Raw genomic sequence first — 12,730 nt, 5'->3', positions numbered from 1 at the left:
TAAAACAATTTAGTATTTTAAATGAAAATGCATTCAGTAAGCAAAAATTGAATCATATTAGTCATCCACCAGCGAGGCTCGATCTGAGGGCCTAGGGATGATGGTCAGGAGGATTAAATTTTACTTATACATCTTGAATAATCTAGCTAATTCAGCACTATATAATATCACTAATACATATCGAATAATTCGGTTAATGCAACAATAATATCACATAATAACAACAATAACAGTCCCGGACATGGCACCTCTCAAACTGGTTGTTGACAACGAGGATGCGAGTCGGGCATTGTCGTAGAGAACAAATTCCTGTGCAAGAATTTTCGTTTTATAATTCTACTCATATTTATAAAACTATGCGAGAACAAATTCCTATGAAAACAAATTCCTATATTGGGCATTGTCCCGGACATGGCGCATTGCGGTGGTTGTGAGGGACTCCTCAACGGCGATTATTGGGGACTCCTCACAAGAAATCGCCGGGGCCTCCTCACCGGCGATTGTTGGGGACTCCTCCAGTGATCGTTGGGGACTCCTCGTCGGTGATCTTCGGGGACTCCTCACCGACGATCGTTGGGGACTCCTCACCGGCGATCGTCGGGGAATCCTCACCGGCGATCATCAGGGACTCGATCCTCACCGACGATCTTCGAGGACTCCCCACCGGCGCTTGTCGGGGTCTCCTCCAGAAATCATAGCTGACTCCTCACCGGCGATCGTCGGTGACTCCTCACCAATGATCATTGGGGACTCCCCCAACGATCGTTGAAAACTCTTCACCGGCGATTGTCGGGGACTCATCACCGGCAATCTTCGGGGACTCCTCACACACGATCGTTGGGGACTCGATCATCAATGACGATGGTCAGGGACTCCTCACCGGCAATTAGCTGGGACTCCTCACCAACGATCAACGGGGACTGCTCGCGTAATAGAAGTTATATAGTCATTTTTATCGATACATTGCACTATAAATGTGCAAGAAAAAGAACTCACCATAAAGTTTATACTTAATATGAAGAAAACATGCTTCTTTATTCTGATAATCTTGCTTGTACAATTATGATAGTTAGGATAATCACATAGGTGTTTTAATTTTTGAAACGAAAAAACAACAATGTGGTAGGACGGCTGGGATGTGCTCGAGAGGGAGATTAATCTATGGCAGAGTCCCCTCATTCGCCAAAGAAAATGGCGACGACGGCGGATGGACACGCGTGGAGGAGAGGGGGTCGGGATGGCAAGCTCACCAGCATGCGGAGGGAGAAGGGGTCGGGGATGGCAAGCGGCAACAGCGACAAGCACAGACAATGGCAAGAGAGACAAGCGTGTTGGGTAGCGTGGCGGCGTCGATGTGTTCTCCCAGGTGGTAACTGCCACGAGGACAACACGCGCTTATATAGATGGAGAATGTTAGTCCTGGCTGGTATCACCAACCGGGACTAAAGACCCTTTAGTCCCGGTTGGTATCACCAGCCGGGACTAAAGGTCCACCTATTCGGTGGCCCAAATTCCAAGCGAGAAGGTGGACCTTTAGTCCCGTTTGTTGATACCAACCGGGACTGAAGAGTTCTTTTTCCTTTTTAATTTGTTTTTTTCTAAACAGAACAATTTTTTCATAGATTTTGAATAAGTTTAAGAATATTTAGAGTTTTTGGATGATTCTTTTTGCTTTAGGTCACAAAAATTATAAACTTTCTGCTAGTGCTAGTAGTTTTCAAATTCAAATAGTTTAAATTTGAGGTCTTTGAAATTTGTGTGAATCAGTAGTTTGTGAATAAATTTAGTTTAAAATAGATTTTTGAAAGGTTCTTTTTCTTGCTTTCTAATATTAGTGTGATTTATCAGTATGTTCAATTTGGTAATTTGTAGGATATTTTACATACATGTTTTATCAGTATGTTTCAAAATATTGGACAAATCCCTCCAAAACCCTTTATGTTCATTCCAAGTTTTCAAAAAAAATGCTATCTGAAATATTCTCAAATAATTCCATGAAAATTCTAGAAAGTCTCACATGATATATATGGTGGCCTTGCCAAGTTTCATCTCAATCCAAATTGATTTTATTCACCAAAATATTCCAAAACCATCTTTGTCCACGTCCAAACTTGGATAGGTTTACATTGCCAAGTTTCTCCTATTATTCTCAAACATTGTGGACATGTTATAACCCCCTAATAATGCGTCCACAACAAGTGGTGCATCAAGGAGAACAGATCCACTTGTCAAAATCCCCCCAAAACCATTTCTACTGATTTCTAGAATTGAGAAATTTTGTATTGTCAAGTTTCCTCAGTTGGTCCCAAACTTTTTGGGAATGCTCTAATCCTCAAGTAATGCCACCACACCATGTGGTGCATTAGGGGGATAGATTTGCATAACCAGATATAGGAAAAATCTATTTCTTCCCATTTTCTAGCGTTTATGAAGTTTACATTGGCAAATTTCATCATATAATCCCAAAATGGGTGACCAACCTCATTTCGATCTACTGTTTGACCCTGTTAAATCTCAAAGCAAGAAGAACCCTTTTACTTTCCCAAAACAAAATCAAACACCTTCTGGTGATTTGGTAAAAACCCTATTTTAACCCCTTTTACTATTCCCCTTGATCTCAAAATTTTACAAGAGCTCATCCTAGTTACCTTGCATCTCTAGTAAACTTTGCTTGGCCATAGCTCAATTATTGGTGGTGAAACACCTCCCATACCGTCCCTGGATAGCAAGAGCATCTTTGTCCCGCTGCTCAGTGGCCCTTGATCCATTGTAAAATGAATAACAATTTGAAGAATAAACCAAATGCATAACAATATAGTATAAATTTGACAGGAAGTTGCATAATTAATTTTGCACTTATTAATTGTTTCAAAGGATAAAATGTCCTAGCTCTTACATAGATTCCCGCGTTAGAAAGGGGTAACAAATTGAAACTTTTTGCTTGAATGTCTTAGGGTAATCCCTAGGAACACCCAAAACACAGGTATACCCTAACTCTTACAAAGATTTCCTCCGATTTGTCTGAAGTGGGACCTTCCAGCTATAAGTCCGGAAACTCACTAGAGAGAAAGTGATGACGGTGAAGACGGTCACATCCTAGAGTGGCATCTTCGGGTGTAAGACTTTTTCTTCATGGATGACCATTGCTTATGATTGCGCCGTAACCATGGAGAATCTTCATAATTTAATAGGATGTTTGGGTTAGTGTTCACTTTGAAGGGAGGAATTTCATCAAACTTATTCTAATCTTCTAACATGTTTGTCTTGTCCTCCACTCCCACGATGTTTCTTTTCCCTGAAAGAACTATGTGGCGCTTTGGCTCATCGTATGATGTATTTGATTTTTTATCTTTTCTTTTTCTCGGTTTTCTAGACATGTCTTTCAAATAGAAAACCTAAGCCACATCATTGGCCTGGACGAATGGTTTGTCTGTGTACCCAAGATTGTTGAGGTCCACTGTTGCCATTCCATACTGCGTCTCTACCTTTACCCCTCCTCCTGTCAGATTGACCCATTTGCACCGAAACAAAGGGACCTTAAAATTACTTTCATAGTCAAGTTCCCATATCTCGTCTATGTAACCATAATATGTGTCCTTTTTACCATTGTTGTATGTTGCATCAAAGCGGACACCACTCTTTTTGTTAGTGCTCTTTTTGTGTTGGGAGATAGTGTAAAATGTATTCCCATTTATCTCGTACCCTTGTTAAGTCAATATAGTCAAAGATGGTAACTTGGCCAACACGCACAACTAATCTTTAAAAAAGGTGTTATTCATGAGATTGTTTGCAACCAACCGCCGAAACTCACCATGTGTGTACGTTTAATCCAAGAGTTAGACTAGTCCGGGTTCTTGGAGCATACAATATCCATGTGTTCCTCGATATATGGAGCCACCAAGGTGGAATTTTGTAGAAATGTGTAGTGCTTGCGTGAAAGAATACCCTTCCATACATAGTACTCTTTCTTTCCTAGCATGCTTTTCCAATTAATCTCCCCTCATGCCGCGATTCAGCAACACCGATCGGCTTAAGGTCAGGAATAAATTCAACAAAATAGTCAATAAGCTCCTTTGTTTCATAGCCCTTGGAGATGCTTCCATCTGTCCTAGCATGGTTATGAACATATTTCTTTAAGACTCCCATGAACCTCTCAAAGGGGGACATATTGTGTAGAAATACATGACCGAGAATGGTAATCTCTTTGACTAGATGAACTACGACGTGCATCATAATATTGAAGAAGGAAGGCGAGAACACCAACTCAAAACTAACAAGATAATGGACCAAATCAGTGTGTAACATTGGTAGGGTTTTTGGATCGGTTACCTTTTCAGGAATTGCATTGAGGAATGCACATAGCTTCACAATGGGTAGTCAAGTATTTTTTTGGTAGAAGCCCCCTCAATGCAATCGAAAGTAATTGCGTCATAATTACGTGGCAGTCATGAGACTTTAGGTTTTGGAATTTTTTCTCTACCATATTTATTATTCCCTTTATATTCAACGAGAAGCAAGACGGGACCTTCATACTTCTAAAGCATTCAAAAAATTTCCTTCTCTTCTTTAGTAAGAGCACAGCTGGCAGGACCTTGATATTGATTTGGATGCATGCCATCTTTTTCGTTCATATGCTACTGGTCCTCCCGTTCCTCCGGTGTATCTTTTGCCTTCCCATACACGCGAGGTAGCCTAGCGGGTTCACGAAAACATTCTTCGTCACGTGCATCACATTGATTGCATTGCGGACATCTAGGACTTTCCAATAGGGTAGCTCCCGAAATATAGATTTCTTCTTCCTCATGGGTGCATGTCCATTTGGAAGCACAGTTGCTCCCTAAGGTGGTTTTGGTAATTAATAAAAACATATGTATCGTTGAACTAATGATCTTATCGAAGTATATTTCAGAAAAGTTCAAAGATGCATTGGCTAAAGGGTTGTGAGGAGAAACCCCTCATGCAAGGAAAGGAATAGGATTGGCTCAAGCTCAAGCAAGAAGACTCTACATTTTACATTTGCGAGAAATCACTTTTGAGTCCATATGAAAGCAAATACTATTAAAAGGGGCTCAAGTGAATAGAGATAGCCACCAAAAATATTTAGTAAATTTCCCATAAATATCTCTGTCCCAAGCCAAAACAGCAAAATCGATGCCGCCAGAGACTTTGCTGCATACGAGGAAGAAGATGCATCTGTGCTGATGACTTGCCATTGCACAATGCTGCTCATCCAATTGCCGAAGCCATGAATAAGAGAAGGGATCAAGGTTTGAGGTAGTGGAGGACTATAGATCCATATGCTATCAGGACAAGAACTGTTGTTGATCCTCGTTTCCACACTAAGGAGCAACAATATTTCTATGAGATAGTGTTGCTAGACAACATTCCTGCATTTAATGACATGTGATATGTTGATTGGAAATATATCAAGGCCAATGAGGACTACTTTCCTCATGTGTGAGAGAATTTCAGTCTAGTTGATATTGAAGGTTTTGTTGGCAGAGACATGAGTGACTGGAACGATGAAATGATCATGCAATTCCATCCAACTTCTCCTTTTTATCCACATAGAAGGATAGTATGGATGACAGAAGGTCATCGATATGAGTCTACCATAGATGAGTGGGCCACTATCATTGGTGCCCAATGGCACAAGAGGGAGATTTGGATGTGTACTCAGAACCCAAGATGAATCACAACACAATGGCAAAGATGTAGAATCCAGTGCCCCATCAGTATGTGAAGACACATAAATTTGGATCTATCTATTTTCTGCAACCAGGAATACCTACAACTAATACCATTATGAGACACACCCTGATGCCTAAATCAGGAGATGATAAGATGATCAGATGTTATTCCATTAACACGCTACACCACTTAGACACCCACACCGGTAGAAAGTGATGAACTTGATAGTAGAGACTGTCAGGAGGATTGCTGCAGATCAAAAGAGATGTTGTGGGTATGCACCTTACATCAGATGCTTATCAATGCAAAGGTTGGCAAGCATGCATATCAACTCGATCGTCCACACCAGCAAGTTCAATCAGACTTCAAGGAAAATATAGTTGTGATTGACCTCAGTCATCCCAGCACAGCTTCAACGCGTGAGGTGGTACAAGAAGTAGAGGCACAGGCAGCTAGAGATGCTCTAGCTCCACAGCTCAGAACTATAGCGGAGCAGATGTATTTTCTTGTCAGCACCATCAAAGGGATGGAGAAGAAAATTTCAGATATCTTGCTGAACCAAAAGAGCATTGGGAGGACCGTGGAGACAAAATTCCATGACCTGGATGTCAAAGTGACGGAGTTGACTAGCACAACAACTTATTTATTCATTTTCTTTGTCGGATAGGGTTTGGAAAAAAGTTCACCAAGAAGGCAATTTCGACAACTCAATCTAAGAAGTACTAGCTAGGTCCGCGCATCTATTTGATTCTAGTTTCAATACCATTATCGTGCTTGATTATTATTTTGATTGGACTCAATTCTCGTAAAGTGCTTGAGGCAAGGATACGGGAATAATTTATGTGAATACTACGTTTCAGAGTTCATTCGCCACACGACCTGTGAGAAGGGCAGAATTTAAAAAAAATTGAGTACGTAAACAATATTCACAATTTTATTTTATTACCATCAACTATGTTCCGTTTTATTCATATATATTGACCCCCTTCTTTAAATTAGATCGAACGGATGCGGGACGATCTCCTACCAAAGGATCGCATACGAGCAATTTAACACGAATTTGCGGGATTCTTACTTGAAGAGCTCATATAAAAAACGGAGAATACCATCGGGAATTGGTACGGAATCTTGGTAATTAGATATTAGGGATCATAAGAGATATTATATTGTATATATGCATGAACGTGTACCATATTTAGTAGCGTCGAATATATATACGGAAACTTGGTGTTCGACCAAGCACGGAGAAAGAGGTCACCTCTCTATATTCATGACGATGTTTTGTAATGGTTCCTTGATTGCTATATGTAGTAGCGCCGAGTTGAATGGAAAACATAAAACAAAAATTAAAACCCTAAATAAAAAAAATTGAATGGTAAACACAAAAATAAAAGGAAAACACCAAATGAAACACGGCTCCTCCAATACCCTAAACCCCTCCTTTAAAAAAAACCTAAACCCCAGCGCTTGGCAGCGCCTCACGCGTGGCGGCCTTTAGTCCCGTTTGATGTTACCAACCGAGACTAAAGCTCCTCCTTCCTGAGCACTCCACAACGACCACGTGAAGCTCCTTTAGTCCCGTTTCGTAACATAACCTTTTGTCATGATTCCTTAGTTTCTATTATCCAACCGGGACTAAATACCCTTATAAACCGAGACTAATGTCCCTTCTTTTTTCGAACCGGGCTTCTCCCTTTACATTATAAAGCATAAGGGAAAGAGGGAGAAGCGAGTTCGGGGCAATACGAGGAAACCCACCGTTTGCGCCTGTTATCAGGAACACAAGACTATGGGGTGAAAACCTAGGTATCACCCAAACCCGCCAGAAACTAGGAAAGAAAAAACATCACCAAGTACCGCAATCAGTCCTACCAGACAACAAGACCAAGACACCAGTATGACGACAGACCACGTAGGGTCAGCAAAACATAAACAACAAAAGACCATATGGAACACCAGCATGAGCATAACCTCCACCAGCTTGATCCACAGCCCAGCAGCTCACCATTCATCCCATTTGTCGTCTTCCTCGCCCTGCTCGCTTAATTCTAGCACTGGAGGCATCTCAGCATCTTTCGTAATCACCTCATCCATTTCCGGCTTCTGCTTACCTGCCCAATACTGTATGAAAGCACACGTTGTGAAAACAATTTCGAAAGGATTATTAGTCCATTTTTATCAAAAGTGGCACGGTTGCGTGCCAGCCACATTGCCCAACATATCACAGCAAGACCAAGAGTATAAATATCATTACATTTGGGTAAGAATGTCTTAATCCAAGCATAATATTGCCACATAGAATTAGGCCCACACTCAGTTCCCAGTAGTGACCCCACTGTCCTCCATACTACTCTAGCAACAAGGCAAATAAACATCAGATGTTGGGTAGACTCCAGCTGATCACAAAATGAACAGGTTGGATCCCCCTGCCAGTGCCTTTTTTTCAAGTTGTCTCTAGTTAGAATGGCCTCTTGGCACAATTGACACATCAAAATCTGGATTTTCAAAGGTATTTTAGCCCCCCCATATCCATTTATAATTGGAGCCAGCCAAATTTCTCTCTAGCCAGCGATACATAGATCTAGTAGTATATTCCTAAGAACTGTCAAGTTTCCAGTATATCTCATCATATTTCTCTCTATCCATCTTCTTCACAACATAGTTCTTAAGCTCATTCCACTTCATGAGCATTTCATTGGTAAGCCTTCTTCTAAAGGAAGAACAAGGGTTCATAGATTCAATTTTGTCTATCGTATTATTCTGATCTATACAAATCTCAAATAGATCAGGAAATTTATCTTTAAGAATGAAATCATCACCCAGATCATGAAACCACATGCTAGCAATATTACCCTTGTTAACCCAAATGCCTCTACAAACCATATATAGTAATCTTTAACTTTCAAAAGCGCTTTCCAGCAAGGGGAATCACTGGCTTTTTTTTAACCAACGCACCAGATGACTTTTTTAGATATTTGGCCCTCACAATGTCCTGCCACAACCCTTTCTTTTTATCTAACTTCCACCACCATTTAGTTAATAAACTGATGTTCTGCTTTCTCAAGTCCTTGACTCCAAGCCCTCCTTTCACTTTATATCTACCTACTCTTCCCCATTTCACCATATGATAACCTCTCTTTTTGCCATTGCGATGCCAAAAGAACTTTCTCCTAGGTTTATCCCATCTCTCCAAGGTTGACTTATTAATCAGAAACATAGACATATAGTATGAGGGAATATGGGATAGTACTGCATTGACCTTGATAAGCCTGCCCCCACTAGATAAAGTCTCACTGATCCAGGATTCACCATGGTTGATAAACTTATCATCTAAAAACACCCAGTCACTGCCCTTAAGGCGAGCATAGCTGACAGGAAGACCCAGATATTTGATAGGAAAATTTACAATTTCGCAATTAAACATCTCATCATATTTTCTCATAGTATCATCATCAGCACCAACTGAAAATACCTCACTTTTAAAAAAATTAATCTTCGAGCCCGACATGACTTCAAAAAGATACAACAAAAGTTTGATGTTTAACACTTCCCTAGGGTTATCTTCAAAATAAAGAATGGTATCATCTGCATATTGCAAGATAGCAACCCCATGCTCTACCAAATCAGATGCCAAACCCGTAAAAAGACCATTCCCCTGCGCCTTAAGGACCATTTTGGTCAAACAATCAGCTGCCAAATTAAACAGAAATGGGAAAAGGGGATCACTCTGTGTCACTCCTTTGGCACTTTGAAAGTACTCCCCCACCTCATCATTCAGTTTCACACTTACTGTACCTCCCACCAGGATTTTTCTAATCCACCCTACCCATTTGGGATTAAAATTTCCCTTCGTATGGCATTCAAAATCAAGCTTCAATACAATTCCAGATTTCTTACGAGCATAGGAGTGGTGCCTAACCTCATGAAGGGACATAATCCCATCCATTATATCCCTACCTTTAATAAAAGCATCTTGATGCCTACTGAACAGAGTATCATCAAAGGGTTCAAGCCTGATAGTAAGAACTTTAGTGATAAGGTTATATATGCATCTAAGCAGGAAAATGGGCCTGAACTGCTGGATTTTATCAGCCCCAACCACCTTGGGGAGAAAAGTAATAATCCCATAGTTGAGCCTATCCACATCTAGTGTATTGTCATAAAACCAATCAAAGAGCATCATCACATCATTTTTCACCACACCCAACAGCTTTGAAAGAACTCAATCGGGATATTGTCAAGTCTTGGAGCTTTATTATGTTTCATAGAAAATAAAGCATTCTTAATCTCTAATTCTGAGAATGGTCTCAGTAGGATAAAGTTGTCAATCTCCTTTAGTTTTTCCTGTTCTTTCCACATGTTACTATCAATCCCACACAGGTTCCCAGGAGCTGGGCCAAACAATTCTTTGTAGAAGTTTGTAGCATGCCTGAGGATACTCTCATTACCTGCAATAACCATGCCATCACAGCTAAGGGAGATAATAATGTTTCTCCTCCTCCTCCCATTCACAATTCTATGAAAATAACCAGTATTACTATAACCTTTAAGTAACTAGTTATCATGAGATTTTTGTAGCCATGATATTTCCTCCTCCATTAAGAGATTATTCAATTCCACCTCAATATCCACTTTCTTGCAGTAAAGCTCAGGTGATAAAGAGTCAGTTTCTTGCAACTTTTCCAAGTGCCCAAGTTCCTCTCTCAACCACTTCCTCCTAAGCCTTGCCTTACCAAAGTTGTTCGAACCCCAACCTTTAAAGAAATTTTTAAATATTTTTAACTTGATATTCATGATATCGATAGGATTCTTAGAATCCACAGGCCTCATACAAATCTTGGCAACCAAAGGTAACAATTCAGGATTTTGTAACCAGTTTAAATCAAATTTGAACCCCCTATTTTTTGGAGTAATAGGAATGTTGTCTTCTGTGTTCAAGATCAGGGGGCAATGATCTGAGATCTCTCTCACAATTTTTCTGACAAAAGTGAAAGGTAAATGACATTCCCAAGCATTGGACATAAGCACTCTATCCAATTTTACAAGGGTTGGATTGTTTTGATTATTGGACCAGGTATATTGACCACCACTCATATCAACCTCTCTCCGGGAGAGTGAATTGATAATGGCATTAAAGAGATCACAAGAGTGACCCAACCTAGCTTTCTTATTCTTCTCATTAGTGAACCTCAAAATATTAAAGCCCCCCCCCCCAATGATGTAAGGGCATGCAACATTACCACAGATATTTGATAATTCAGTAAGGAAATCCACCTTATGCTCTTCATGCGGAGACCCATAAACTGTCATTATGCAACAACTGTCCTTCCTACACTTATCCCATATCTCCAATTTCAATATGTATTTACCAGCTACACAATCTTTAACATCAAAACAATTATTTCTAACTCCATAAATAATACCTCCAGATTTTCCTACAGCTGGAATCCAATTCCAACAAAAGTTATCTCTGGGATCAAATTTCCTCAAGAACTTGGAGGAAAAATCTTTTTTCATCGTCTCTTGAATACATACAAAATCAACCTTGAAATCTCTAATAAAGTCACACAAGTAAGTAGCCATACCTTTCTTCCCCATCCCCCTAAAGTTCCAAAAGGGACAAATCATTTCTTTTTGTGTTTTGGGGATTGAGTTTTATTGCCAGGTTTACCAGGATCCATGGTTTTACCTGCAACTCCACTCAATTTCTGGTTTTAACTTCTAGTTATAGGCTTAGAAACCGCCACATTAACTTTCCTCCTTTCTTTTTTCTAGATCTGACAATTTAGAATCCTTCCTCATCCAAGTCCCCCTCATTCCCCAAGATGTGTTAAGGGGAGAAGATTCTCCAGCAGCATTAGTAATTAACAATACATTATCTTGTTGTTTTTCATTGTTACTAATTTTCTTAGCTATATTAGCTCTAGATCTCTCCAGCTCTCTAATAACATCAATGACAGTAAAGTTATCATCAGGTATATTCACTCCCATTTGCGAAGCCGTGGATATAATTTCCATATTAGACAACACATCAAAAGAATTACCAGATATGGGTTCATTACCTTGCAGGTTTCTCTTCTTTGCCATCTTCTCAGCTCTGGCACTTACATGCTCCATGTTGATCCCAACAGCCCTTTTGCTGAACCTGGCATGTACTTCCTCCAAGCAGGAGAAGTAGGGACAACATCCACAGGCTCACTGGACTCAAAAGGTGATTGCACAAAGTATACTTGATCTTCCTTCAGACAAGATTTGTCATCATGTTCCATCTCAGTAACAGTAGGTTCTCCAACACAAGCATCCAGATAAGAGGAAAACTTTCTGTTGATCACAGGGCTAGGGATAATTTGCAGTGAATTCATCACTATCTTCTCATAAGAAGTACCCTCGGTAGGCCCTTTTTCACTCTCTCTCTCTCATCTGGCTTTTCTCTGCCTAAGCAGCCATAGTATCTATGAGTAGCATATCATCAACTTCCTCACTATCCTCCTCAGATTTCATTTCATCACTATTTTCATGATTCTATTCACTCTCATCATTTTCTTGAACCGGATCCAGATTCATGTTTTTCATACTTTTTCCCCCAGATATTCTAAAGGGAGCCGAAGACTCCCCCATAGTAGATGAAGAAGCATTTTGCCCCTCCAGGGGATTATTCTTAGTAAGCTTGGCCCTTTTTGGGGAATTCCCCCCATCAGTTTCCATTTGCACATTAACTTTTTCTTTAGGAGGATTTTTCACAAGGATCTTATCCACAGAGAAGAAAAAATCATAAAAATGCCCCCAACACTCCTTCTACTAAAGTAGGAATAACCTCAACATCTCTACATCACAGCTTTATCCTAACCGACTCAGGGTTTTTATGGTAGCTTTATCAATCTCAAGAGTCACACCAACCAAGGAACCCACATAAGCAATATTTTTTTCATGTCTCTTGTCCAAAGGGATATTGCTAACATTGACCCAAGCAATGTTAAGTATACCCTTGGCCCCAATAGATTCTGACCATTTTCTTAAGTTTATGACAGCCCCACAACTC

Source organism: Hordeum vulgare, chromosome 6H (genome assembly GCF_904849725.1).
Source record: "Hordeum vulgare subsp. vulgare chromosome 6H, MorexV3_pseudomolecules_assembly, whole genome shotgun sequence".
NCBI lineage: Eukaryota > Viridiplantae > Streptophyta > Magnoliopsida > Poales > Poaceae > Hordeum > Hordeum vulgare.
The sequence above is the reverse complement of the archived record's forward strand: the minus strand, read 5'-3'. Positions refer to the sequence as shown.